This window comes from Microcaecilia unicolor, chromosome 5 (assembly GCF_901765095.1).
Source record: "Microcaecilia unicolor chromosome 5, aMicUni1.1, whole genome shotgun sequence".
Classification (NCBI taxonomy): domain Eukaryota; kingdom Metazoa; phylum Chordata; class Amphibia; order Gymnophiona; family Siphonopidae; genus Microcaecilia; species Microcaecilia unicolor.
Window position 1 is genome coordinate 91,712,402 of NC_044035.1, and position 27,882 is coordinate 91,740,283.

Below are 27,882 nucleotides of genomic sequence, written 5' to 3' on the forward strand. Positions count from 1 at the left end.
AGCTAGGAAAGGTATTGCTGTCCTAGGGAGTCCTGACATTCAGCTATTAGAGTAGAATGAACCAGCTGCAGGCTTTGCTTATATTAAATCTTCCTATTGATTTATATTTGACCCCCTCAAATACTGTGGACTACAGAATGATGTAATTTTATTGTATGTTTCTTGGGTACTTTTGAATATTTTTCTGAACTTCAAGTTTATGATATATGTATACTTGATATATAGATGAATAAGCGCATAATAAAATAATTTATTAGTTCAGCTTTTATTCCTTCAGGTAGGAGATTAGCCCATCTGAACGTGGACAGTGTTTTATGTATGCTTTCCTCATCAATCTAAAGCTCAGACAGACAAAATTCTGCCACTTGTGGCTACAAAAAGAGAGGTGTAAGACAGCGGGAGAGGGCTACAGTATACATTAGCAGCTAGCATGGTTTAAAAAAAAGCCCTGTATCAGCTACCTATTATGGAAGTTGGTAGGAATTGTCAGGTTGGCAAATGAATGTTTAGAAAAGTTCACTTTCCGTAAATTTGATTTACTGCAGATACAGTGTTCTTGTTTAGCAGGGCAGTGTAGCACTTATGCACTCTTTTATAGAATAGTGCTAAGGCTGTTTATTGATTTATTTATTTATTTACTGGGATTTATTAACTGCCTTTATGAAGACATTCACCCAAGGTGGTGTACAGCAGGTACAGTTTAATATAGTTTGTTAACAGCATAACAGTAGTATGTTAACATATTTTGTTAACAGAATAACAATAGTAAAAATGACCAAATGTAAACATAAATACAATAAGGGCCCCTTTTACCACACTGCGGTAAAGGGGGTCTGTGGTAGCATTGGCATGTGTTTTAGATGCATGCCAAAGCCCCCCTTTATCGCAGTAGACAAAAGGCTGGACATAAATACAATAAGGGCCCCTTTTACCACACTGCATTAAATGGGGGGCCTGCAGTAGCATTGGCACCTGTTTTTGATGTGCACCGAGGCCCCCTTTTATCACAGTGGCCAAAGGCTGGGTTTTTTTCAAAGAAATTGGCATAAGTGCTACTTATTGCCACAAATATGCTTGCAAAGGGGTACCTCAGATGGCTAGTTATAGAATTGCCTTTTTCTCCCCCTAATTCTCTTCTATATATGGTGCTCAAAACTGTGCATGCAAATTTGAGTGCATGCCTAATTTGCATGCGCAATAATTGCATTACAAGCCAATTAGCAGCTATAGTTGGGTAGTAATAATCAATTTTTGGTGATAATTGACAATCATTGCAATTTACACGTGCATTTTTATAGTCAATATTCTGTAAAGATGCACATACATTTTTGCATGTATGTGCTAAAAAGGGATGTGGCCGTGGAAAGTGCATGGGTGGGTCAGGGGTGTTCCTAGAATTTGCGTCAAGTTTTATACAATAAGGCAGATTCATGCCTAATTTAGGTATGATGATTTATACCAGATTTCAGTTGGTGCAAATCCTTACACCCAAAATTTGGCGTGGATTCTGGTGCTACACACTATTCTATAAACAGTGTCCAGCTTGGAGCACTATTTATAAAATGTGCTTAATGCTCATTTTTTGTTGCTGATTTGTCAGAACCATATACAGAATCAAGCCCTTTATATGTATACTTTGGAAGAAAGCTAGGAGAGGGGAGATATAACTTAGGCATTTCAATTCACTATGATATAAGTGCACAGGAAGCTCTGGAATGAGAGGGCATAGGATGAAAGTGAAAAGGGATAGACTCAGGAATAATCTAAGGAAATATTTATTTAAACCAAGGGTGATAGATGGATTTCTGAAGGCGAAGAAGGGATGGTAGAACATATTAGTTGGTATTGATGGGCAGACTAGATAGATCAATGGTCCTTTATCTACCATCATTTACTCTATTTCTATTTTCAGTAAGATGATTCATAAAGAGCTATATTTATCTGCTCAACCTAGCCAATTTTCAGAGGATTTCATCCAATGGCTGAGTCCTCACTTAGGGCCCTGTTTACAAAGGCACACCAGTGTTTTTAGCATGAGCTAAAAATTAGCGCGTGCTGTGTAGATGCCCATAGAAACATAGAAACATGACGGTAGATAAAGGCCATATGGCTCATCCAGTCTACCCATTCTCTGTAACCCTTAACTCTTCCTTTTCCTAAGTGATCCCACATGCTTATCCCATGCCTTTTTAAATTCTGACACAGTCATCGATTCCACAATCTCCACCGGGAGGCCATTCCATGCCTCCACCACCCTTTCTGTGAAATAATACTTTCTTAGATTACTCCTATGCACATTCCCTCTTTATAATTTATTTATTTACATTTTTTACAATTATTACAAGCATTAAACTTGATGAGAAAACTGGCTAAATCAAACTTTACATCAGTTCAAAGAAAATATCACAACAAAAAATTTTTAAATTATTTGCCAGTTAATAGTCCACAATTGGAGTTCAAAAATATCACATGTTGAAGACTTAGCAGTCCTTTAGGAAGAGTTTAACATTTCGTGCGTTTGATCCTATTACAGTAATAAATCAAGAGCTAGTTACTGCCGAAACTTCAACTTCGACAGCCTTTCTCGATGTAATAAATGTCTCAAGCTGGGAGGGATAAAAAAAAAACACATTTCTCTTACTGGTAGGTAACTAAACACTTACATGGGAATTTAAGAAAGAAAGTTGCTCCCATGTTAATCGTTTCTTGTTTTTTTTGAAGAAATCTTTTACGTCGAGTCTGTGTTTCCCTCGAGACGTCAGGGTAAATTGAAATCTTTAATCCTTTAAATGGTTTTTCACGATTTTTGTAAAACATTTTCAGTATCCAAATCTTATCTGGCATCAGCGCTACTGTCGCTACCAAAGTAGCTGGGATGATTGAATCTGTATCCGATGTTTCTAATAGCGCTGTAACATCCAAAGGCTGAGTTTCTTTTATTTGCAAATTTTTAGGAAGCAAATAAAAAACTTGAGCAAAGGGAGGGATATGTTCCTCTCCAATCTGGACTATATCTTTGAAGTAAAGCTTTAGCATCTCTCGTGGAGATACTGTAGAAGAATAAGGAAAATTTATAAAACGTAGATTATGACTTCTCGAATAGTTCTCCAGATTCTCAGTTTTTCGTCTTAAGTTTATCAAATCTTTTAACATTGTATTTTGTATCTCGCGAACTTGTTGAAGCTCAGACTCTTGTTTTTGAACTTGTACTGTCAATAATTTCACATTTTCCTGTGTTAAACCAAGATCTTGTTTTATCTTATGCGTCTGAGGTAACAATGCCTTCCCCAAATCAAGAATCAGTGTCCAAAGATTTTCTAATGTTACTTCAGAGGGCTTAACTGTCTGTAACAAAGGAAATAAAGTAGTCTCTACCTCCATTTGTGGTGAAGTGAAACCTGCCAGGATTGAGGCATTACCTTCCTCCATTGTTGCTCCAATAACCATGGGTAACGCTGCTTCCACCTGTTCTTGCCTTGCCTCTTGCCTACCGACTCCTGGAACCTCTTCGGAATTCAGGTTCAGAGGCACCACCTTCGGAGAGCTGGCTCCACATGGTTGAGGAGGAAGGGGAGGTGCTCTACTGTCAGGGCTTAACGAAACTTCCAGCCCAGGACTCCCCTGTAGGCCTTCAACTGCCGCGGAGACCGTCAGCGGGCCGCTCACTGACACGGTAGGATCGGGAGTTACCCGTAAAAAAGTATCCATTGGACCAACTAGAGTAGGGGGATTTAACCGCTGGGAGGCTGGGGCCGCGGTTTTCTCCCGTCTCTTAGGCATAGCGAAAATTATCAGGCAATTTTGCGGGAGCTCGAAATGCACGTCTGTTTCACTCGGCTGTACATTCCCTCTTAACTTCATCATATGCCCCCCTCGTTCCAGAGCTCTCCTTCAGTTGAAAAGACTCACTTCCTGTACATTGGGCTTTCCACCACTTTAGTAAAAGACCCCCCTAGGTGATAATTATTGGCACTAAGAAGCACTAACTGGTAATCATTAGTAGTTATCCACTGATCTGCCCTATGCCCCTATTTTATAGCCTATGCACCTAAGTTATTCTGCATGCAATCCAAAGGGTGTATGAGCAGGAGAAAGGCATGGGTGGATCAGGGGCATTCCCAAGATTTAGGTGCGTGCCTAAGTGACAGTAATTGGATACGAGCATTTGCACCAGTCATTGGCTGGCGTAAGTGCTAACATCCAAATTAGATGCAAAATTGCATGCTAAGGATGAATTCTATATATGGCACTGAAAACATCAGTGCTGAATAAACTGCTATTCTATAAGCCATGCTTAAAGTTACATGTGGTTTATAGAATAGTGTGTACATCCAGAAATCATGCCTAATTTTAAGTATGGCCATTTGCACCAACTGAAATGTGGTGTAAATCTTTACATCTAAATTTTGTGTGTTTCCCTCTTATTCTATAGCTATGCACATTCATTTTAGGAACAACCCCATTCCACCCTTTACCTTCCTATTTCCATGTCTCCTTTTTGAATTTCTGCCTAGGGTGGCCTAGCATTTGAGTACCAGCACCTTTTTGCTAGAAAGAACTCACTGCTTTTATAGGATAAGTGTAAAAGGGTGGGTGTATGAGGAAAGTTGTGTTGGCAGAATGTGCATATGAGGTGGTGTGGGAGCACTGAATGTGTGAGGGGAGGAGTGTGTATTGTGGGGCCTGAAAGTTAAAATAAATGTGCCATTTCAACAAAATACATTTTGAAATGTGCTTTACAGTGAATTACCATATTACATAATAGTGAGTAGCACTCATAGGAAAATGTAACTGCAAACATTTGCATACAACAAAAGTTTTTGTTTATGGTAACTCAGTCTTTAGAAGTATGTTGTACACCTATATATAGGCACTCAGAGGACACCTGATTGTTACATATTCTATATAGGCAAGTTGGTGCCTACTTTCCGTTATAGAATACTAACCTACCAGGTAGATACATACATAGCTTAGTCAAGTATTTAAAGAGCTGGCATGTGTGAACCTATCAGTGGCGTAGCCAGACCTGAGATTTTGGGTGGGCCCAGAGCTAATATGGGTGGGCACTGTGTGTATAGTAGTGTTTCTTGTGATACTACAAAATAATGCCTTAGAATGCTCTTGATAATGGATTTCTAAGTAGTCTGTCCAACAGCTGCCCTAAATCAACATAACCACATACATATTTAATGGAAAAATTGATATTTTTAAATATGATTACATTATCCCATATCTTAAAATTGACCATGCATAAGTCTACTACAGCGGCAAACTTCTCAACACACATGGCATGATCCTGCAATATAATTACATAGGAGAAATGTATTCAAATTCTGGTAGCACCTCAATAATAGCAATACAAAATCCCTTCACTGCCAGGTACTTTGTGAAGTAACACTAAAGGCTGCAAAGAAGCTCCTTAACACCAATTCTGAACATGTTTACCAACAACAGTACTTTTATAAAGGCAGAGGTGAATATACATAGCAGCAATCTATTCCATTGGAAAATTCAGACGTCAGATTCATACCACACAAACTACATGCCAGCAGAATCTCTCACCTCAGTCACATGCAGAACACATACCAACCCTCATCAATTACAGAAAAGAGGACCAAAAATTAAAAATTGTCCTGTAGCATGGCATCAGCCCTTCTCTGCCCTTCCCTACCCCCCAAATCTATCCCCATAGCGCAGCATCAGCCCTACCCTTCCCTTCTTTTTCCCCCCCATCCATCCTCACACCCAGCATCAGCTCTATCCTTCCCTTCCCCACCATCTAACCCTGCATTTTTTCTAGCAAAATAGGTGCCGGTACTCAAATGCTAGGCCAACCTTCAGGGGTGAGGTGATCACTGAGGGACCCACCCCACAATAGCCAGGCCCCCTGCAACCAGTCACAGAACCTATGACAAGGCAGAATTGGTGTGTAGAGCCTCAGCTCTTTCATTAAAACTTGGGGACCATGGGTCAATTTTAGCAGACAATGAAAAAGGTGCCGGTACTCAGTACCCCCAAGTACTTCCTCAAAAAAAGCCCTGATATATATTCCATCATCTTTATAACACCAGGCTTCCCAAGGTAGATTACAACAACAGTTAAGATGAACCCATCAGAAAACAGGATATCCTCACTGAAATTTGGCCATCTGTATTGTATACAGTGTATTTATTTATTTATTTTATTTTATTTTTTAGTGTACAAAAATGAGCACAAAATACAGAGTTTAAAATTGCAGTTTCTACCAGCTATAATAATTTTAAAGATGTTTTAGTGATATTCAATTGTTATTTCATGATATTTATACCTATATGGGAAGCTTTCAAATAAATTAAAAAGCTGTCCAATAAGTATAAAAAAACAAAAACAAAAACTTTTGACCTCTACCTTTTAAGGCACTACATATCCAATTGAAACAGCTTTAGACTTGTTACATTACAGATGGACAAACAGTAAAGAACGACAACGTGGATGCAGCAGCTCATAGGTTTGCTTCCTTTGGTTTGAGTGTACTAGAGGAGATGAGAGCTATGTGGGGGAGTGAAAACAGAGATTAACCAAATTGGCTTCCTTGCTTACCGTGGATTAGATCGCTTGATCCCGACTCCTGAGTCTCCTGACGGTCACGGACGGTGTCCTTTGACTGCCACCACTTCCTGCAAGTTGAATCAGAGTAGGCAGGACGTGGCAGGCAGCAGAAGGACCCCGACACCCGGACGCCGGCATCCTCTCCCCACTGCCTGCAGGTACGACGGTTCGGTCCGGTACGGACTCCGGAGGACTGTAGGGGGGGGGGGGGGGGACAAGGTTGAGGGAGGGAGGAGCGGATGTGAGAGGGAAACTGAAAACGGACAAAAAGTTCAACGGAAGGGCGGGAAGGGCAGCAACAATTCTTTCCAGAAGCCGAGGGTGCACTTCTAGCAAGTTCAGCCCAGCAGTCCTGCCTCTTCTAAGGTAAACTTCCGGCCCGGGCAGGGTCACAAAAGACAGGGTGGGCCTGAGCCAAGATTGGGCGGGCCTGTGCCCACCCAGGCCCACCTGTAGCTATGCCCCTGGAACCTATGTCCCACAAAATTTAATGTATAGTATTCTATAAGTTATGCATTTTAGTGCATCCTGCCATTGCTCTGCCCACGTGTATATGTACTTGTAAAATCCTACTATATAAATGAAGAGTGACCAACGTGCCTCCATACCTGCTGCGGGGATATGCGGGGAAAGTATGAGCAGTTATTACAGCTCTCTCCAGACCACACCCACTTCGCTGCCACTACCACCCAGTACCTACACCGCCGCTGATAAAATGCACCCAGCACCTCTGACGTTGGCACGCTGTTCTGCATCCCGGTGAAGCGTTGCTCTCGCTGCAGCAAGCGGAAGAACGCAGCAGGAGTGTGGCACGAGTTGCTTTGATGTGTGGCGGCTTCGGCAAGCCCAGAACTTTCCCGCACATCGGAGCTCAGCAGCAGCGCCATGTTTGATGCATCGGGTGATGCGTGGCTCTCGGTCCCTTTAGAGAGTGAGGGCATAAATCAAGAGGGAGGGAAGGAGGGAGGGGTCCTGACACCAGAGAGAGGGAGGGAGGGCTCCTGACACCAGAGAGGGAGGGGGAGTCCTGACACCAGAGAGGGAGGGGGGGTCCTGACACCAGAGAGGAAGGGGGATGGGGGGGTCCTGACACCAGAGATGGAGGGAGAGAGGGAGGTCCTGACACCAGAGAGGGAGGTCCTGACGCCATGGGGGGGAGGAGGGGGTCCTGATACCAGAGAGGGAGGGGGGAGAGGGAAGTCCTGACACCAGAGAGGGAGTGGGAGGGGGTCCTGACATCAGAGAAGGAGGGGGGAGAGGGAGGTCCTGACACCAGGAGGGGAGGGACAGTCCTCACACCAGAGGGGGGGAGGTATCTCTGTCACGCACACACTCACACACTCTCTCTCTCACAGTCAGTGTCTTTCTCTCACTCTCACACACTGTCTCTCATATTGTATCACATTCACTCTCTATGTGTCACAGTCACTCTCACACACTCTCTCTGTCTCATACACTCTCGGTCTCACAGAGAGTCTGTGTATCGCAAACATACTCTCACACTCTCTCTGTCTCACAAACTCTGTCACACACACTGTATCTGTGTGAAACACTCTCTCTCTCACACTCACTGAGTCTCACATACGCACTTGCACACACTCATTCTCACACACACACTCTCTGTCTCACAAACACACTTGCACCCAGTCTCACTCTCTCTCTGTCACACACACACCGCACATCCACTCTCTCTCACACAGTCACTCTCCCACACACTCTCTCAAACATACATACTCCGAGGAACTCTCATTTCTTGCTTTGGCTATTTCATTACATTTTTCACAACAAAAATGTTGCCCGTTTTAACGGGCTTTACGACTAGTAGTTTTATAAAGACATATATGTATCTACAGAATTGCACTTAGGCACATTTGAGGCATTTATATGTGTATGTGTGCACATATGCAAGAATAGACCATCATTCTAATCATTTAGGCACATACCCCCGGATTCTATATAGCGCACCTATGTGCTGAAATCCAAGCGTATTCTATAACAACTGCTCTTAACATGCAATAATGAGCACTAATTAGCACTAATTAGAATTTACGTGCACAGCTCACTAAGCACATTCTGTAATGCAGTGCAGTGCAGTGCACCTAACAGTGCAGGCAAAAAGGGGTGTGGCTATGGGTGGGAAAATGGGTGTTTCATGGGCATTCCAAAATTTACTTCTGTAGCTATAGAATGTGGCCCAGTGTGCCTAAATCTACATGCCAAGATTTACACCACGTTTTCATTGGTGTAAATGGATGCACATAGTTTTATGCGCTAGGATGCCAACTAAGCGTGTTCTATATACCGCAGTTAACTCTAGGTGCCACTTATAGAATACGCTTAGTTGGCACTGATTTCTGTGCCGATTTTTCAGGTGCCATGTATAGAATCTCTCCTATAATCAGTGTGTAAATTTTAGTGCTTACTTTATAAAATTACCCCCTTCCCGTGGACTCTATAAATGGCGCCCAACGTTGCACTTACAAATTTGGGCTGTGCCCAACTTGCGTGTGCAATTTAACTGAGTAACAAGCCAACTAGCACCAATAATTGGGAGCTAACAATCAATTATTGATGATAATTGGCAACAATTTGGATTTGCGAGTGTAACTTGCTAAACACTATTCTATAAACATACACTCGAAAATCTTTTAGCTCATAGCTGAAAAGGGGAACTGGCCATGGGAGAGGCACTGGTGGATCAGGGACATTCACTAAAGATGTATGCAGTGTTATAGAGTTCACAGGGATCCGTGTCTAATTTATGCGTGAGGATTTATTCAGTAGGTGTGAATTCTCATGCCCAAAGTCAGGCGCAGATTCCGGTGCTTTATAGAATAGTGCTCAGTGTGCATATTTTGGGTGCCCAAATTTGTGCGCAGTTACTAAATCTAGTCCTTAATGTGCATTATTTGGCCAATACTGTGCATTTTTCCCTTAACACATGTTAATGACTATAAATGGCCCTTGTGAGAAAAATAGCTGTAACTTTCCAACTCTTTTACTGTAGAATGTTATTGTCATATTTGAAGTGAATTGAATTTTTGTAATAAGCAAGCAAGATTTATGAAGGGTCATTTTCTTAGTAACTTATAGTACCTGGATGATAAATTAGCAGTCTGAAAATTGTCCACACTCATTATAGATTAAACAGCAATTTTTAGAGGCTTTTTCAAGATAAAACAGTGTTTTCACATGCAGAAATTGGATTTTATAAAATGTCTTCCTGGTAGGCATATAAACATAGGGGCCCTTTTACTAAGCCGCGTAGGTGCCTACACGCGCACAACAGGTGGTAATTTCATTTTGACTCGCATTCGCTATGCATGCCAGAAAATATTTTTATTTTCCGGTGTGCGGGCGGTAATTGGCATTCTACTTGCATAGACGATTAGCACCCGGTTACCGCGTGAGACCTTACTGCTAGGTCAATGGCTGGCGGTAAGGTCTTAGACCCAAAATGGAAGCGCAGCAATTTTCATTTTTTACAGGTTCGCTGAATAATGATTCTACGTGCATCCAAAACACACGTCTATACTACCGCAGGCCATTTTTCAGCACGGCTTTGTAATAAGGGCCCCAAAGGCGCTTAGAGCCTATCAGGCTTATTTTCGAAAGAGAAGGGTGCCCATTATTTTGACACAAATCGGGAGATGGGTGTCCTTCTCATAGGGTCGCCCAAATCGGCATAATCGAAAGCCAATTTGGGGCATTCTCAACAGCTTTCCGTCGCGGGGATCGACCAAAGTTCACAGGGGTGTGTCGGAAGCATAGCGAAGGCGGGACTGGGGCGTGCCTAACACATAGGTGTCCTTGAACAATAATGGAAAAAAGAAGGCCGTCTCTGATGAACACTTGGACGACTTTCCTGGTCCTTTTTTTCTTACGACCAAGCCACAAAAATGTACCCTAAATGACCAGATGACCACCGGAGAGAATTGAGGATGACCTCCCCTTACTTCCCCAGTGGTCACTAACCCCCTCCCACCCTCAAAAATATGTTTTTAAATATTTTTTCCAGCCTCTATGCCAGCCTCAAATATCATATCCAGTTCCATGACAGCAGTATGCAGATCCCTGGAGTAGTTTTAGTGGGTGCAGTGCACTTGCACCCAAGATAAGGGAGCTGTGCACCTGGGAGTAATTTATGAAGTCCACTGTATTGCCCCCTAGGGTGCCCGGTTGGTGTCTTGGCATGTGAGGGGGACCAGTGCACTATGAATGCTGGCTCCTCCCATGACCAAAGGACTTGTATTTGGTCTTTTCTGAGATGGGCATCCTCAGTCTCCATTATCGCCGAAAATCGGGGATGACCATCTCTAAGGTCGACCTAAATTTCTTGATTTGGGTGTCCCCGACCATATTATCACAACGAAAGATGGACGCCCATCTTGTTTCGATAATACGGGTTTCCCCACCCCTTCGCCGGGACATCCTGCGAAGACGTCCTCGGGAAAACTTGGGCGCCCCTTTCGATTATGTCCCTCCACGTATGGATGAGTTACCTGGCCTGAATGGAGAGGTTTCTGATGGCTGTGTTGTGTAAGGATTAAGGATTATATACTCTCTTTAGGCCAGATTCTATATTTGGTGCCGGAAAAATCTGCATCGATGGAAAATGCACCTATGCGTATTCCATAAACCATGTCAAAAGTTAGATATGGTTTATAGAATATGTATACTGCCGTCCATACGACTAAAATTTAGGTGCTGCCATTTACGACAATGAAAAGCTGGTATAAAAGTCGATGCCTAATTTTAGGTGCAGAATGAGTTATTCTATAACACTGCGCATACATTTGTGGAACATCCATGACCTGCCCATGCCCCTCCCATGGCTATGCACCCTTTTGAGATCCACAAGGTAAAATTTATGCAAACTACTTTATTGAATACATTTAGCGAGTAAGACGCGTAAATTCTAATTAGTACCAATTAGTGCCAATAATGGCTTGTTAACATCCAATTATCAGTCCTGATTGGCTTGTTAACCAATTGAGTTGGGTATGCAAATCAGAATACACCCAGATTTGCACATTCAACTATACAGAATTTGGGAGTTTATGAATGTGTATTTTTGCCCAAAATTAAACTGGTAAAAAAACAGGTATAATTTTCAAAGTGAAGATACATGCATGATTTTATTTTGAAACTTTTCCAGCTTCTGCAAATCGATAAATATGTGCATTCTATATATGGAAGTATTTATTATCTATATATGGAAGGGATTCTATAGCACATTTTTTAAGCTAGATTGAGAGGAAGCAAGCCAAGGGTCTTGTTTTGGGAGAAGCTAAAAAACAATTCGGTCAGTTTACTAAATTGTAGTGTAATTTTATGCTTTTATCCCCTCCCCCCCCCAAAAAAAAAAAAATAATACTGCACATTTAACAGCCAAAATTAATGTACAGTAAATGACGTCGGTGCCGGGCAAGATGGTGGAGGCTATTATTAAGAATAAAATTGCAGAGCATATACAAAAACATGGACTGATGAGACAAAGTCAGCACGGATTTAGTGAAGGGAAGTCTTGCCTCACCAATCTAATGCATTTTTTTGAGGGGGTAAGCAAACCTGTGGACAATGGGGAGCCGGTTGATATTGTATATCTGGATTTTCAGAAGGCGTTTGACAAAGTGCCGCACGAAAGACTCCTGAAGAAATTGCAGAGCCATGGAATCGGAGGTAGGGTATTATTATGGATTAAGAACTGGTTGAAAGATAGGAAGCAGAGAGTAGGATTGCGTGGCCAGTATTCTCAGTGGAGGAGGGTAGTTAGTGGGGTCCCGCAGGGGTCTGTGCTGGGTCCGTTGCTTTTTAATGTATTTATAAATGACCTAGAGATGGGAATAACTAGTGAGGTAATTAAATTTGCCGATGACACAAAATTATTCAGGGTCGTCAAGTCGCAGGAGGAATGTGAACGATTACAGGAGGACCTTGCGAGACTGGGAGAATGGGCGTGCAAGTGGCAGATGAAGTTCAATGTTGACAAGTGCAAAGTGATGCATGTGGGTAAGAGGAACCCGAATTACAGCTACGTCTTGCAAGGTTCCGCGTTAGGAGTTACGGATCAAGAAAGGGATCTGGGTGTCGTCGTCGATGATACGCTGAAACCTTCTGCTCAGTGTGCTGCTGCGGCTAGGAAAGCGAATAGAATGTTGGGTGTTATTAGGAAGGGTATGGAGTCCAGGTGTGCGGATGTTATAATGCCGTTGTATCGCTCCATGGTGCGACCGCACCTGGAGTATTGTGTTCAGTACTGGTCTCCGTATCTCAAAAAAGATATAGTAGAATTGGAAAAGGTACAGCGAAGGGCGACGAAAATGATAGTGGGGATGGGACGACTTTCCTATGAAGAGAGGCTGAGAAGGCTAGGGCTTTTCAGCTTGGAGAAGAGACGGCTGAGGGGAGATATGATAGAAGTGTATAAAATAATGAGTGGAATGGATCGGGTGGATGTGAAGCGACTGTTCACGCTATCCAAAAATACTAGGACTAGAGGGCATGAGTTGAAGCTACAGTGTGGTAAATTTAAAACGAATCGGAGAAAATTTTTCTTCACCCAACGTGTAATTAGACTCTGGAATTCGTTGCCGGAGAACGTGGTACGGGCGGTTAGCTTGACGGAGTTTAAAAAGGGGTTAGATAGATTCCTAAAGGACAAGTCCATAGACCGCTATTAAATGGACTTGGAAAAATTCCGCATTTTTAGGTATAACTTGTCTGGAATGGTTTTACGTTTGGGGAGCGTGCCAGGTGCCCTTGACCTGGATTGGCCACTGTCGGTGACAGGATGCTGGGCTAGATGGACCTTTGGTCTTTCCCAGTATGGCACTACTTATGTACTTATGTACTTAGCATGCACTTAGTCCCATGCACGAACTGCAGGGTGCAGTCTATTCCAATCTTTGATCATTTCCCATCCCGTCTTCACCCCATCTTGTGTTAAGCAGTTAAAAGACAATTTTATAACAACATGTCAATTGTGTACCCAAATGTACAGAAGTTTGACATTTGCCCATATGAGTATACACTTACTCTTAGAAATGCTAGTAGGGCTCCAAATTAGTATTATACAAATACACAATCAAATGGCATAGAGCATATTTGCAAGTGTGTGTGTGTGGGGGGGGGGGGGGGGGGGGGGGAATGGGAGAATTAACATGATTGTGCCATAGGTGGGGCTGAGATTTAGGTGGGCAACTTTCAAAATACTAGTTGTAGACTGCCTACCACATTTACATACCCTAGTTTACTCCAGCTCTATAGCAGGTGTAAATGGGGGGGGGGGGGGGGGGGAGTGACTAGATGTACACATACCTAAATGTTAAATTAATATCCTATAAGGAAAATTGGGCACTCAAATGTCCAAACAGATTAGGCTCTCACCCTGAGTTACTGGGGCACCTAAATTTAGATGATTTGTTGTAGATTTGCTCTCTAAGTGTGGGATATTCTGTGTTGGCAGTTTTAGCATGCCATAGCTGATCTTGCAGACCTGCACTAATGGTTAATACATGATAAAACCTGAACTGACCGCTTAGAATGCTGTAGTAAACATTCTTGATATGTGCATATTAAATATTCAAATCTATAGACTGAGTTCCAGAAAAAAATTGCCTATCTATTTCTGTACTTATTGGCAGTTTTGAAAAGACATTAGGGGACTCTATTGCTAAAGTACAGTAAGGTTTTGCAATTACTATGCATTAGTAGCAAAATCAAGCAAATGGGAACTGCAAAGCCTGTGCAGTAAATGAAGGGAGGCATGTCAAGCATCTACCCTGCACCTACCACATAGGCAAACACTTACCATATGGCACCATGTTTACACCGAGTGCTAGATAGGCCATGCTATCTGTCACTGAAGTGTGAGCCCACTTACTAATAAAGAAAAACTCACACCTCTGTTATGGTGGTGCACCGCCTCCCAACAATTCATCCACATCTGATCCCCCAACCTCCGCCCCCCAATAGTGACTACCCCTCCAATATGATTCCCCCAATGTCTCCACCTCCAATCCAATCCCCCCCCATACGCCTTTCAGTCATATCCAAGTCCCTCCCACAGGTTCAAAACCCAACCTTCACCCCACTATCTGTGCCACCCTGAACCTCCCCATCACTTCCAGAACTTAACTTAGGTCCTCCTATGGTGATCTAGTGGGATGGGATAGTCTCTGGTTGCAAAATGTTACCAAGTGAAATCTAGTGGTAGTACCTCCAGGCTACTACTAGAGGTCAGCGTACATGATTTTGCTCCCAGAACCAGATGGTGTTGACACAGAGAGAAAGAACTCCTACTTTGTTCCACTAGAACACTAAGGAATGCCCTTGGGTAACTCCTGGTGTGATGAAGGGTCCAAGGGGATCAAGGGTTGGAGGGAGGGTTGGTTTTGAACCTGTTGATGAAGCTTGAATGAGACTAAAGGACTTATCAGGTATGGAGGGATCGGATCTGGAAGATTTGATCAGAAGGTGGGGGGGATCAGGAGGATCAGATTGTACCGGGAGGGAGTAGAAGGGAGAATTGGCTGCCTTTTCCAAATGAACTCAGGTTGAGGAACTGTTTTGGTGGAACCTGAGGCTTCACACCAGCTGATATTTCTTTGCCCTTGACACAGCCGTCTGGTGAAACATGACCATGTTGGGCAATGCTGTTTCATACCTGGGAGTTTTAAAGAGTTAATAAAGACTGCTTTTCCAAAAAGATCTGAATTTCTTTTGTTGGATATTGTGGGTAGTTTGCCTTGTTGTTTTCTGAGCCCAGCACTTTTAGAAATATCCTAGTTTCTAGTGATTTGATGATCTTTATCCTCTTTTTGTGGTGTTGGGATTGATGAAGTTAGTTGAAGAAGCAACAGTTCAGTTTAATTTACAAATATTGTACAGTAGATACCAGTTGATTCCTAAAACCACCCTGGAAGATATTTCAACAGAAGGGTGGCTTGAAGTTTGCAATTGCTAACATGTCTGGTGAACAATGTATAAGGGACCTGCTACTTGCAAAAATATCACTTACTTAAATCACCAGAAGTAAAATTATGTTTTGATATTTTGGTGAAAGCTGAGTTTTATACAATGTGTTAGATGCATTGTCTAATTCTATTAAATTACTCAGCACTTAAACAATTACTGTAATTTGAACAGCATGCTTACCCAATGGCAAATTAAATGTGACTGTTATGAAGACAGAAAATAATAGATATGACATTGACAGTAATAATTGTGCTCTGCTTTGAAAGAAATAAGTTACAAAAAAAAGTTCCTTATGCATTTCTAAAAATGAAGTTAAGGATAAGACAAGTAATTATGCTTAACATATGTTTATTATATTTGCACTTATTACTCTTGACAAGTTTAATAACAGAATTCAGTAGAAACCTTTTGTATGAAAAATTAGGTCCAGTATTAAAAGTTCATTTCCATAATAATAATAATATAAAAATCAATTGCATTATTATGGCTTGAGACTATTTTAGGTCCAATTAGTAAGAGCATGTGTCGATCTAATGTCATATTGTAACATTTCTGGCTTAAATTATTACAGAGATAACTAGTTTTTCTACTGAAATTTAGTTGTTGGTTTTTTAAAATTGTCATTAAAAGATTTTTTTTTTTTGCTACTAGAGTTTTGCTATGACCACTGCTTACTATTTTTTCTTTTCAAATTTACATATTAAGAGGTATAGATGCTCTTTTATTGAGCTGTGTTAGGTATTAACTCATGCCTGGCACAGCAAAAATGGCCTAACGTGGAATGTGCTGAAGTGTTCCATGCTAGTTTTGCCATCTCCATGTACTAAGCATGTGGTAATTAATTTTTTGGGGGAGGTGACATGTCAGGAATGAAGAATGGGTGGAGAGTGGGAATGGGAGCGTTAATTAGCCAGCACACTGACATTACCGCTTGCTAACTGGTTAATGTAGACTCAATACAGCAGCCCCTTAATAATTTTTTTAAATGTCCACGTGCTAATGGTAACATTAGAACACAGCCAGAAATAAAACAAATAGAAAAAAGGACCTGTAAAACTGATATTTTACAGGTGCAGAAGAAATAGGCTTAGTATATGGGAAATACCCAAATAAGAGCACATTAAGGCCCATTTACTAGCTCAGCTTAGTAAAAGGGCCCCATATTTATCAATGTGGGCTACTGCTAAGATGAGCTATTTTCCTTTTAACTCCAGTTATTAGTAACAAGAGGGCCCTCTTACAAAGTATTGGTAAGCCCAACGCAGGCTTACTGCACACTAAATCAGAACTACCGCTGGCCAAACACAGCCGCCGGTGGTAGTTCTGGCTCGAGTGTGTGTCATTTCCAGCGCACCGGGAAAATACATTTTTTCTAGTGCAGTGCTAATCTGGTGGTAATCGGGCATCGCCACGCACTGCCTAGTTACCACTGGGTTACTGTGGGACCGATTACCACCACCTCAATTGATGGTGGTAAGTGCTACCTGCCACATGGTCACGTGGTAAGAGTACTCCTTAATTTATAAATATGAATACGAATTTATGAATATGTTAGTTTTGGGAAATATGCATCGCAGATGTCTTTGTACTGTGTCCAGTTTAAGAGGAAATGAATTTGTGGTAAATGCCAATTTTGACTTTCTGGGGTTACTAGTTCAATTTTTATTTTCATATTTTTTTTATTTTTGATCTAAGTATGATGAGGTGGTCACCAACAATTTAAAATGATTGTGTATGATAGCCATAATACAATAAAGGAGCTTATTCAATATTAGAGGTGTTCAGCACCCACTAGATCCACAGAGTTGGCTCCTATGTGGCTACTTTGCCTCTGACCAGGGTAAGGTATTCGGTAAGCATAGCAACCGAGAGGGGGGGCGGGGAGACAAAATTCCCCGGGCCCGGGCCTCCAAGGGGGGCCTGGCGCCGCAGTCCCACCCACCCTCCGTTGTCAACCGTCTGCCCCTTCCATTGAAATCGCAGTCTCACCTCCGTGAACGCAGCACTGCAGGCAGCAGAAAGCCTCCCTTTGGCTCTCCTTCCCTCCCTGTGTCCCGCCCTCGTCTGATGTAACTTCCGCGAGGGCGGAACACAAGGAGAGAAGGAGGGCTGAAGGGAGGCGTTCTGCTGCCTGCAGTGCTGCTTTCACGGAGGTGAGACTGCAATTTCAATGCAGGGGGCCCGGCGGACAGAGGGGGGGAGCGGCGGCGGCGACCTCGGGGGGCTGGAGGGGGGGAGCAGTGGCTGCAGTCATCTTGGGGGGGGAGCAGTGGCGACCTCAGGGGGGTGGAGAGGGGGAGCGGTGGCGGTGCCCTTGGGGGTGGGGTGGCGAGGGCGGCAGGGGCGGGACCCCAGGGGCGGCCTTGCCCCGGGCCCAACTCAGTCTCTCGGCAGCCCTGTCTGTAAGCATGTAGTTTGTGTAGAGATCTATAGAAACCTTGCTTGTTTTGTTTTACCAGTAGTAGGTGGTACAGTATTATTGGTGTTCCAGGGCCCAGTCTAATATTTATAGTGCTGTCTATTCATTGTTAGGATTCTTACTGTTTGATTCATAGGAATTAGTGCTCCTGTTATATAACAGACTTGTTACATGTATGTTGAGTTGTGATTTTTTTCAGGTTTTGTATTTCACAGTGTGCCTGTGTTATGATTGGGGTCAGAACCCCTCTCAAACTTACCTCTTTCCTGGGGGTCAGCTTCTTAGCTGGCTTCTGTTTCTTTTCTCTGTCCTTTCTGAGCTGGCTCTGTCTCTCTGTGCTGGCAGCTTCCAGCAGCATGGCTCTAACTGTTTCACTATACTGCACCTGTGTGTGTGTTGCCTGAGTTGCTCTACCTCTCTTTGGGTGTACTGGCTTCAAGTGCTTCACAGTGTTGCATTGGTGTGGGTTGGGCCTCTCTGGGTCAGTGTGCTTTTGCCTAGGTCTAGGGAGTGTGACATCATCAGGGAGGGCCTTGATAAGGAAGTGGTGTTGTTTCCTTCAGAGCCTTGGCAACAGTGGTGTTTGCTTTAGGTAGGGTGGTGCAGTGTGCACTTCTGACTTTGTGTCTAGTTTCCCTGCTTGCTTTTGCTAAGGGCCAGGTTAGTGTTAGTGCAGTGTGCACTTGTGACTTGTGTGTTTGACTTCCCTGTTTTTCCCTTTGGCTCCTCTGCTTTCCCTTTTGCTACGGTGTGTAGCACTGCTGTTAGTGCAGTGCTGGAGTTTGGTGCGGGGAACACCCTTGTTAGTAAGTGTTTAGGAAGCACCTTTTGTTGTTTGGGTATTGGGCTTTCCTGCTTGTTTCCTTGTGCTTTCCCCGCTTTTCCTCGTGACCTGTGTTTAGCTGCTGTAGCTTGGTGCTTAGGAAGCACCGGGTTAGAACCCATGTTTAGCTGCTGCAGCTTGGTGCTTAGGAAGCACCAGTGTTAGGTCTGGCATTTGTCTTCCCTTCCTTTTCCCTTGTGGCTTCCCTGCACTTCTGTTAGTGTAGGGCGTAGGGGCACCCCTGTTAGTTTCTGTTAGGAGCACTGCTGTTAGTGGAGGGCTTAGGAGCTTTTCTGTTGGTGCTGGGCTTAGGAACACTTTTGGTCACTTTAGGAGTTAGGTGCACTTCAGTTACAGCTTGTTCTAGTCCTGGTCCCTGTGTCGTCCAGTAAGTCCTGCCGGCTACTCGAACCCATGAGCTCAACTCCTGGGGGGGCTTAGTAGCTAAGTGCAGGTGAAGCTGTGTGGACCAGTCCAGTGTGCTCCAGTCCAGTGTTCCAGTCCTGTGTCCTCCAGTCCGGGGGACCAGTCCAGTGTGCTCCAGTCCAGTGTGTTCCGGTCCGGTGTGTGTTCCAGTCTGGTGCGCTCCAGTCCAATGTGTTCCGGTCCGGTGTGTGTTCCAGTCCGGGGGATTGCAGTCCAGTGTTCCAGTCCTGTGTCCTCCAGTCCGGGGGATTCCAGTCCATGTGTTCCGGTTCGCTGGGCAGTGCCTGCAGTCCCTGCCGGTGTGCTTACCCAGTGTTGGTTGGTGGGTTTTGCCTGCTGCTGTCGCTCCTCGTCAGCAGCCCAAGGGCTCACGTTTGCTCCAGAGCCCAGCCCCGCGGGCTCTGAACCTGAGAACCTGACAGCCTGGTAGTGAGAGAGATTTTTATTGCAATTGTTCAGATGACATGAGAATCAGAATATTTTTTTTGTATGGTGACTTCGAAAGAAAAATGTCCTACCAGTAGTTGGTTGGGGGGGGGGGGGGGGGGGGGGCAGAAATTTGATTTTTGTGGATGCAGAACATGTTTACATTTAACTCATAAGAACTGCTGTACTGTATCAGACCAAAGGTCCTTGAAATATCTGTTATGTTTACAATATTAACTATGGGCCTCTTTTATCAAGCTGCACTAGCGGTTCCCATGCAGCAATGTCGACAGAGCCCATCCAGTATTATCGTACCAGAAGCCACTAGCGCGGCTTGATCAATGAGGCCCTATATTTCTTCATGTTTCTAGATATTATTGTTATTAAATCATTTAATGTTAAATTACACAATGTTTACTCTAGCTTATGCATTTATTTTAAATGTCTATGTATTTGCAGAGATAGAGTGGTTGCATTTATAGATGACAGAACATTTTATAATACTGTGCTTTTCACTTAAATATTTATTGGAAAATTAATTTCTTTAATTTGTTATCACTTTTTTTTTTTTTGCTGCTAAATTAACTGTGATTTCTTAGCAAAAAATATAGCTTAGAACATGGTGATAAATTCACTTCTGGTACACTCAAAATTAGATACAGAGGCTGAATGAATTTCAATTTTGGTTTTGGATTTGGCACAGAAACTGACCTGAAATCTGTGTTCAGGTTTTGGCCAAAAATGCCTGTGCATTTTCAGCTGCAATTTCCCCCTCCCTTCCCACTTGACCACCTGTACTACTACTACTACTACTTGTAGACCCTCCCTGGGCATACCTTAGGGGTCCTTTCACAAAGTCGCAGTAAAAAGTGTCATGCAGTAGTTTGGGTGCATCTTTGTGGTGCCTGCTGGGCCACTTTTTACCATGGCTGGGAAAAAGGCCATTTTTTAATGGTCTGGGAAATAGACGTGTGCAAAAATTAAAACTAGCACGTGCCTGTTTACAGCCTACTTCTTACCGCCAGCCATTGACCAAATGGTAAGGGCTCACATGCTAACCATGTGGTAACCATGAACACACTCCAACATGGCCGTACTGCCGATTACCGCCAGGAACACCCTCCACAGTAGAAAATAAAAAGATATTTTCTACCATGGGATTTGACATGCGCCAAACTCAGAATTACCACCAGGCACATGTGCTACTCCAGTGGTAGTGCTGATTTGGTGCATGCTACCTGCTCCTTGGTGAAGCCCTAGTGGGACATTTGGGGGTAGGAATGAACCCCATGATGCTACTCCCTGAAAGTGGACCTGCTTGCCTAGTGGCCTCTTCAAGGGCAGGAATGGATCTCACTTGTTTCTGCCTCGTATGCTGCTCCAATCCAAAAGGCTGCTGAGACTTCTCATGGCAGCCCTGCAAGACTGCTTCAGGAGGTCCCAGCAGTCATTTATCACTTGGAACTGTAAGTATGTCCCTAGTGTTTCCCCTTTTTGTGCTACTGAGGCCTGTGAACAAAGCTCTGACTAGGCCAGGAACAATCTTTTTAGGACAATACTGTCATGGTTGCCTGAATGTTTCTTGCATCTCTGCACTGCCTGCCAGCTCAAGGACATGTTGGCATTCCTAAGAGCATCTGCACTTCATCTTTGGGGATGAAGTTGGTAACAAGACAGATTTATACCAACACAAGCATGAGATAAGACTTCTGAGCCTTCTTGGTCAATGCCAGCACTCACAGAGAGTGTGTCTGCATCAACTCTGGACTTCGTTGTTCTCCAGGCCTGCATTTCATCTGTTGGAGAGGAGGAATGTGTAATCTGATTGGGCTAAAGCAATCACCTGAGGACAGCGAACAGAAGTCTGGTAATGGACTTGGTGAAGAATGAAAGATGAGTTTTGGCATGGCACCAGGGAGGATGCACAGCTGATAGCTCTGGAGAGAGACTGTCTCTCTGTGCTTTCTAAGTACTGAGACTCTCTGTATAATATTACAGAGAAGTGTTAGATTAGAATTAAGGCTTCTAACCTGGTGCTGGCTAGATCTGTAACTTATCTCAACACTAACCAGATGCTTACTGGTTGGCTTGCTATGGATGCAGCTTGAGCTGAAGGGAAGAATCCTGTCTTTTATCCAATTCCAGAGACCCTGCTACTGATCACATAGTTCGTAATGGTGAGAAATTGGGGTTCACTCCTGCAGTTTGAGGAAAATTACTATTTTTAATCTGTAACAGAATATATACATACATACATACATACATACATACATACATACATACATATATAGGCTAATTATTATTCTTAGCCTATAATAAATATATATCTATATATATATTTCCACTTTGGCATATTTCTTATTGGTTACTACCAGTGTGCCCAAAGAATTGCTAGGCTGGGTGAATTTCTGCCTCTGGCAGAATATTGTAGGTTCTGCGATTGTTCTTTCCTAATCTTTTTCTTTCTAATTAGCACAGAGGACTCACCCCTGCCTATATTTGTTCTGATTGCAAAATTGCTGCCGGGACCTTCCATGGCATTCCCGAGTCTGTATTCTTAAAATTCCCTCCAAGTCTACCCTCATTTTCTATATCATTTCTAATGACAGCCCATCCTTAAAAATCACTAATAAAATACAGTAATTCCTAGATATCTACAGATAGATATAGATATAGATCAGATTTATGATTTTTCAAAAACTTATCAGGGTTCTTGTAAATGGATAATAAGTGAGTTTGTTTTTTATTTTCTATTTTTGTGGTTTTTTTTAGATTTAGCTCATGCCTTTCTAGTAGCAACTTAAGACAAAATACATTCAAAAACAATATGTATTTTCGTCTCCCAAGAGGTCTTAAAAACTAATGGGCCCTGTCATTAAAAGCCTAGCCACCCACCTGGGGTTACCCTGCGGCCACATAGATGGTCTATTCCCAGCACAGCTCAGGTCCACCTGCACCTGTCGCTCATGCTGTACTCTAGCACCCTCTTTCCACCGACTGGGTCACAACCACCTCTGGGCGACTCTCCTGCTCTCAAATTATCCCCAGTGATTTCTAGGTTACTGGAGTCACATTCCCAGTGGTCCCACAGTTCCCAGAAAGCACTCACAGATCCAACACACAAACCTCCAGGATTCTTTATCAGTCTAGAGAGGCAATAAACTAAATATTGTTTATTGTCTCTTTAAAAAAATTGAACAATGGAACAAAATAGTGCAAATATCAAACAATAACAGGTAACTGAAATATGGATCAATTATAACACTAACTAAACATTTGCATACTTCCTAGAAAGTACCTGGGGAGATCAGGGCATATAATTCATCAATGCCTCAGCAAAGAGATCTGTCTCTCTTTTCTCCTGGGCTAAGACTGAAGCTACAGCCAGCAACATCTGCTGGGTAATTTCAAACTCCAGGCCAATCAGAATCCAGTCAATAAGTTTTAAAAGTATACTACTGTTTGCTTCCTGCTTGTGTTAAAGAAAAAGAACATTCATCAGTTCCCTATAACAGCTTTACAGCAAAGAAGCACTACTTTCTGCCAAATAGGAGAAATACACTTCAGGACATAATTAAAAAGGAAAATATCTAATATATTTTATAAGCTTAAAACACACAGTTTCTTCACAGGCCCTTCTACTAAACTGTGTTAGGCCCTTGGCATGCATGCAGTGTGGGATAATGGGCTATCACAAAATGCATTAAAGAATTTTGCAGTATTTTCCTCTTTTCCACATGCTAACCATACATTAACTATTTTTTAATAAATATTTCTGGGAAGGGGTGTGTTATGGCCTGGTTTCTAACTATAGGCCAGTAGTGTCTATCCCTCTTTGTTGGCATTCAAGCAGCCAGCTAGGGAAATGAAATTACTGGATTGTTGTTGACTGCCGGGGGGCATTTGAATTTTAGGAGGCCTGATATGGCCCACAGATAGACATTTGTCCTCTAACATAGATTTTGTAGATATTCTTGCTGTCATCATAGATGGAGAAGCATTAAGGGATGCTTTCCCTCTCTAGTAAAGTTAAATTATCTAAAGGTCTTACACAGGCTCTTGAAAATTTTATAATATTAAATGATAGTTTGTCTAAGTTTGGTACTTTATGTGCTTTAAAGGATAGTAATATCAGCCTGAGAGGCTTGGACTTGTTAGATCTCAGGAAGTAAGAAGGGTTAGGCCTGGATGATACTTTGAATGGGGTAAGACCAGCACTTGTGAGCTACAGAAGGCAATGGAAAACCTCTGAAGCTTTTAGCTAAGAAAAAAGCTCTGGACATCAGGGTGACTCCATGATTACCTAACCTTCAATCCCCAGAAATGAGTAGAAAATTGATAAGTAAAAGAACAACATTATTTGTTATGACGACAAAAAATTATATCCGCTAGTTAAGAGCAGGCCCAGATAGTTGCATTAATTCCATGACATGAAAACAAAAAGTTATAATGAATTCAGTACTTTATTTTCTGAAGCGCCAAATATCCTAGCAAATAAATATGTGGTCTGAGATGAATTTCACAGAAAATAGATCACCGTATTATCTATAGGAAAATAAGATATTGAATCAGTGTTGGCTTTCTAGGTTTCTTTCAGCAAAAAGGGTAATGGTTTTCCATCTCTACACAAAGATTTCACCAGCATTATATACAATGGTAATTTAAATTCCATCTCGGCTAAGTTTATGGCTGATTTTCATATTTCAAAATAATTTCAAAAGTCATTGAAAAAGGTGTCCTTCACTTGTCATAGTAAGTAATAGGATACAAGACATAGTTGAATGTGATAAAATAAATGGGAACAAGTAAGAAGCTTTTATAAATAAGCAGAAGGCAAGGTGAGTGGAAAAGAACAATAGGCCAGGATATAGTACTTGCAGTTTTTATTACATTATAATGGAACCATTTTCTTTCCAGCAAGGATTTCCTTTTTTTATTTTCTAGTTCAAGCAGTACACCATGAGAATGAGTAATGAAAAGATAGCCCTGATTCTCACATTATTTCCTATAATGGTTCTACTGATCTTCGCTCTTCATGCTGACAACTACAGTAGTGCTGAAATCCTCAACTTTTCCCCCTATGTTAAACACAAATCCAACAGATTGGGACAGGAGAAAGGAACAGTATGAAGACAATGGAAAAGTAACTAAAGGCACCATAGCTGTCAGTCACAGTAGGGTTGCCAGCTTTCTCCAGTTTTTCAGAGGAAACTGTCCCAGTTCTGCTTTTCCCCCATGACATATATGGACTTGTAATATTACCTTTCCTATGGAGATCAGCAGGCATTTTTTTTAATGCAGATGATATTCTCCTTCCTGACCTTGGACAATTACAGGCTTGCCTAGGTACATGCTCTCACTTGCTACTATCTCAAAAACTGGTCTTGAATTGAACAAAGACCATCACATACTGGATTACTGGGTTTCATCCAAATTCAACTCTCATCCCACTGTTGATGATTCTTTCCAATATTTAGGTATTGTTTTTTATTCCAAACTTAAATTCGAAAAGCAAATGCCAAGTACTTGTGACCTGGATTGGCCACTTTGGGAAACAGGATACTGGGCTTGATGGACCTTCATTCTGCCCCAGTATGGCAACACTTATGTTCTTATGTTATAGCATAGAGAGATGCATGTGAAACTCCAAATTACTGCCAATTAAGTGCCAATTTACTCTAATTAATTCAAAAAATTGATTGTTAGCAACTACTTGAATTTTTAGTTTACGCACACATCTGAGATCCATGCACAATTTGGTTAACCAACTTTGAGCAACTTGTATAGAACCAGGGGATAAGCTGCATTAGCTGCAAATTGTAGTCTATTTTAGCGAAAAAGATTCATTAATTATTATTTATTATTTTTTTAAGTCTTGTTAGTCTACCGTCAACAGTAGCAAAATTACAGAAACACTACTAAAGAAAAGATGCTGCTATACATTACAAGAAGCAGAGTTCATGGTAATATAGGTCACCAGACACCATGGCTTCACAAAAGAAAAATTCTTTCTAATTTTAGGGAACTAAACATTTCTTTTTGCTCCTTTGAATTTCCAGGTCAATTGAACCAGTGCTGGGGTGTCAGAATCATAAGCCTTCACTTGCAAATACTACTCTTTCTAATTTACGCCATTTGGCCATTTCTGTGATGATTTTCTGCCCGGTACCAGTATACCAGATTTGGCTCTGGAACCCTACAATCACAAGCTGTAGCAATTGTGTGCATAAATGTCCATCATACCAGCACTTATGCACATAGGTATGCACAAAAGTGCCAGCAGGGCACCTAAGTGCTTTTCTGTAAAGGCATGCTTAACCTACATAGAGACCCTGTTAATAAAAGGCATTAACAAATGAGCTTAGCATGATTTAGTGTGGGACCTTCCCGTATGCTAAGCCCATTTTTAATGGGCCCTGTACGCCCTGTAAGGCGTACAAAACCCCAACCTTGGCTGACTTCTAATATCCGCTACCTACGTTCCTGTACCCGCTCCGCCGAACGCCTCTGGCGGAAATCTCGGGCCCTTGCTGATTTCTTACACTTTAAGTTCATGCTGACCTCCTTCCAATCTGCTCTTTTACGTGCCAAACAGGATTATTATATCCAACTGACCAACTCTCTTGGCTCTAATCCTCGACTTCTCTTCACCACATTGAACTCTCTCCTCAAGGTGCCCCCTCCCCCAACTCCCCCTTCATTATCTCCTCAGACCCTTGCTGAATTCTTTCACAACAAGGTTCAAAAGATAAACCTTGCTTTCTCTACCTCACCACCTCTCCCTCCACTAGTCCATTCCCCTCTCTCTCCTTCCCCTCATTCCCTTTCCTCCTTTCCTGAAGTTACTATTGAGGAAACTACACTTCTCCTTCCTTCCTCAAAATGTACCACCTGTTCCTCTGATCCCATTCCCACCCACCTTCTTAATGCCATCTCTCCTACTCTTATTCCTTTTATCTGTCACATTCTCAACCTCTCACTTTCCACTGCAACTGTCCCTGCTGCCTTTAAACATGCTGTGGTCACACCTCTCCTTAAGAAGCCTTCACTTGACCCTACTTGTCCCTCTAATTACCGACCCATCTCCCTCCTTCCTTTTCTCTCCAAATTACTTGAGCGTGCTGTTCACCGCCGCTGCCTTGATTTTCTCTCCTCACATGATATTCATGACCCATTACAATCTGGTTTTCGCCCTCTCCACTCAACCGAAACTGCGCTTACTAAAGTCTCCAATGACCTATTACTGGCTAAATCCAGAGGTCAATATTCCATCCTTGATCTTTCCGCTGCTTTTGACACTGTTGATCACAGCATACTTCTCGATACCCTGTCCTCACTTGGATTCCAGGGCTCTGTCCTTTCCTGGTTCTCTTCCTACCTCTCCCTCCGCACCTTTAGTGTTCACTCTGGTGGATCTTCCTCTACTTCTATCCCTCTGCCTGTCGGCGTACCTCAGGGTTCTGTTCTTGGTCCCCTCCTCTTTTCTATCTACACTTCTTCCCTTGGTTCATTAATCTCATCCCATGGTTTTTCCTACCATCTCTATGCTGATGACTCCCAAATCTACCTTTCTACCCCTGATATCTCACCTTGCATCCAAACCAAAGTTTCAGCGTGCTTGTCTGACATTGCTGCCTGGATGTCTCAACGCCACCTGAAATTAAATATGACCAAAACTGAGCTTCTCATTTTCCCCCCCCAAACCCACCTCCCCGCTCCCCCCGTTTTCTATTTCTGTTGGTGGCTCTCTCATTCTCCCTGTCTCCTCAGCTCGAAACCTTGGGGTCATCTTTGACTCTTCTCTCTCCTTCTCTGCTCATATCCAGCAGACCGCCAAGACCTGTCGTTTCTTTCTTTACAACATCCGTAAAATCCGCCCCTTTCTTTCCGAGCACTCTACCAAAACCCTCATCCACACCCTTGTCACCTCTTGTTTAGACTACTGCAATCTGCTTCTTGCTGGCCTCCCACTTAGTCACCTCTCCCCTCTCCAGTCGGTTCAAAACTCTGCTGCCCGTCTCATCTTCCGCCAGGGTCCGCTTTACTCATACTACCCCTCTCCTCAAGACCCTTCACTGGCTCCCTATCCGTTTTCGCATCCTGTTCAAACTTCTTCTACTAACCTATAAATGTATTCACTCTGCTGCTCCCCAGTATCTCTCCACACTCGTCCTTCCCTACACCCCTTCCCGTGCACTCCGCTCCATGGATAAATCCTTCT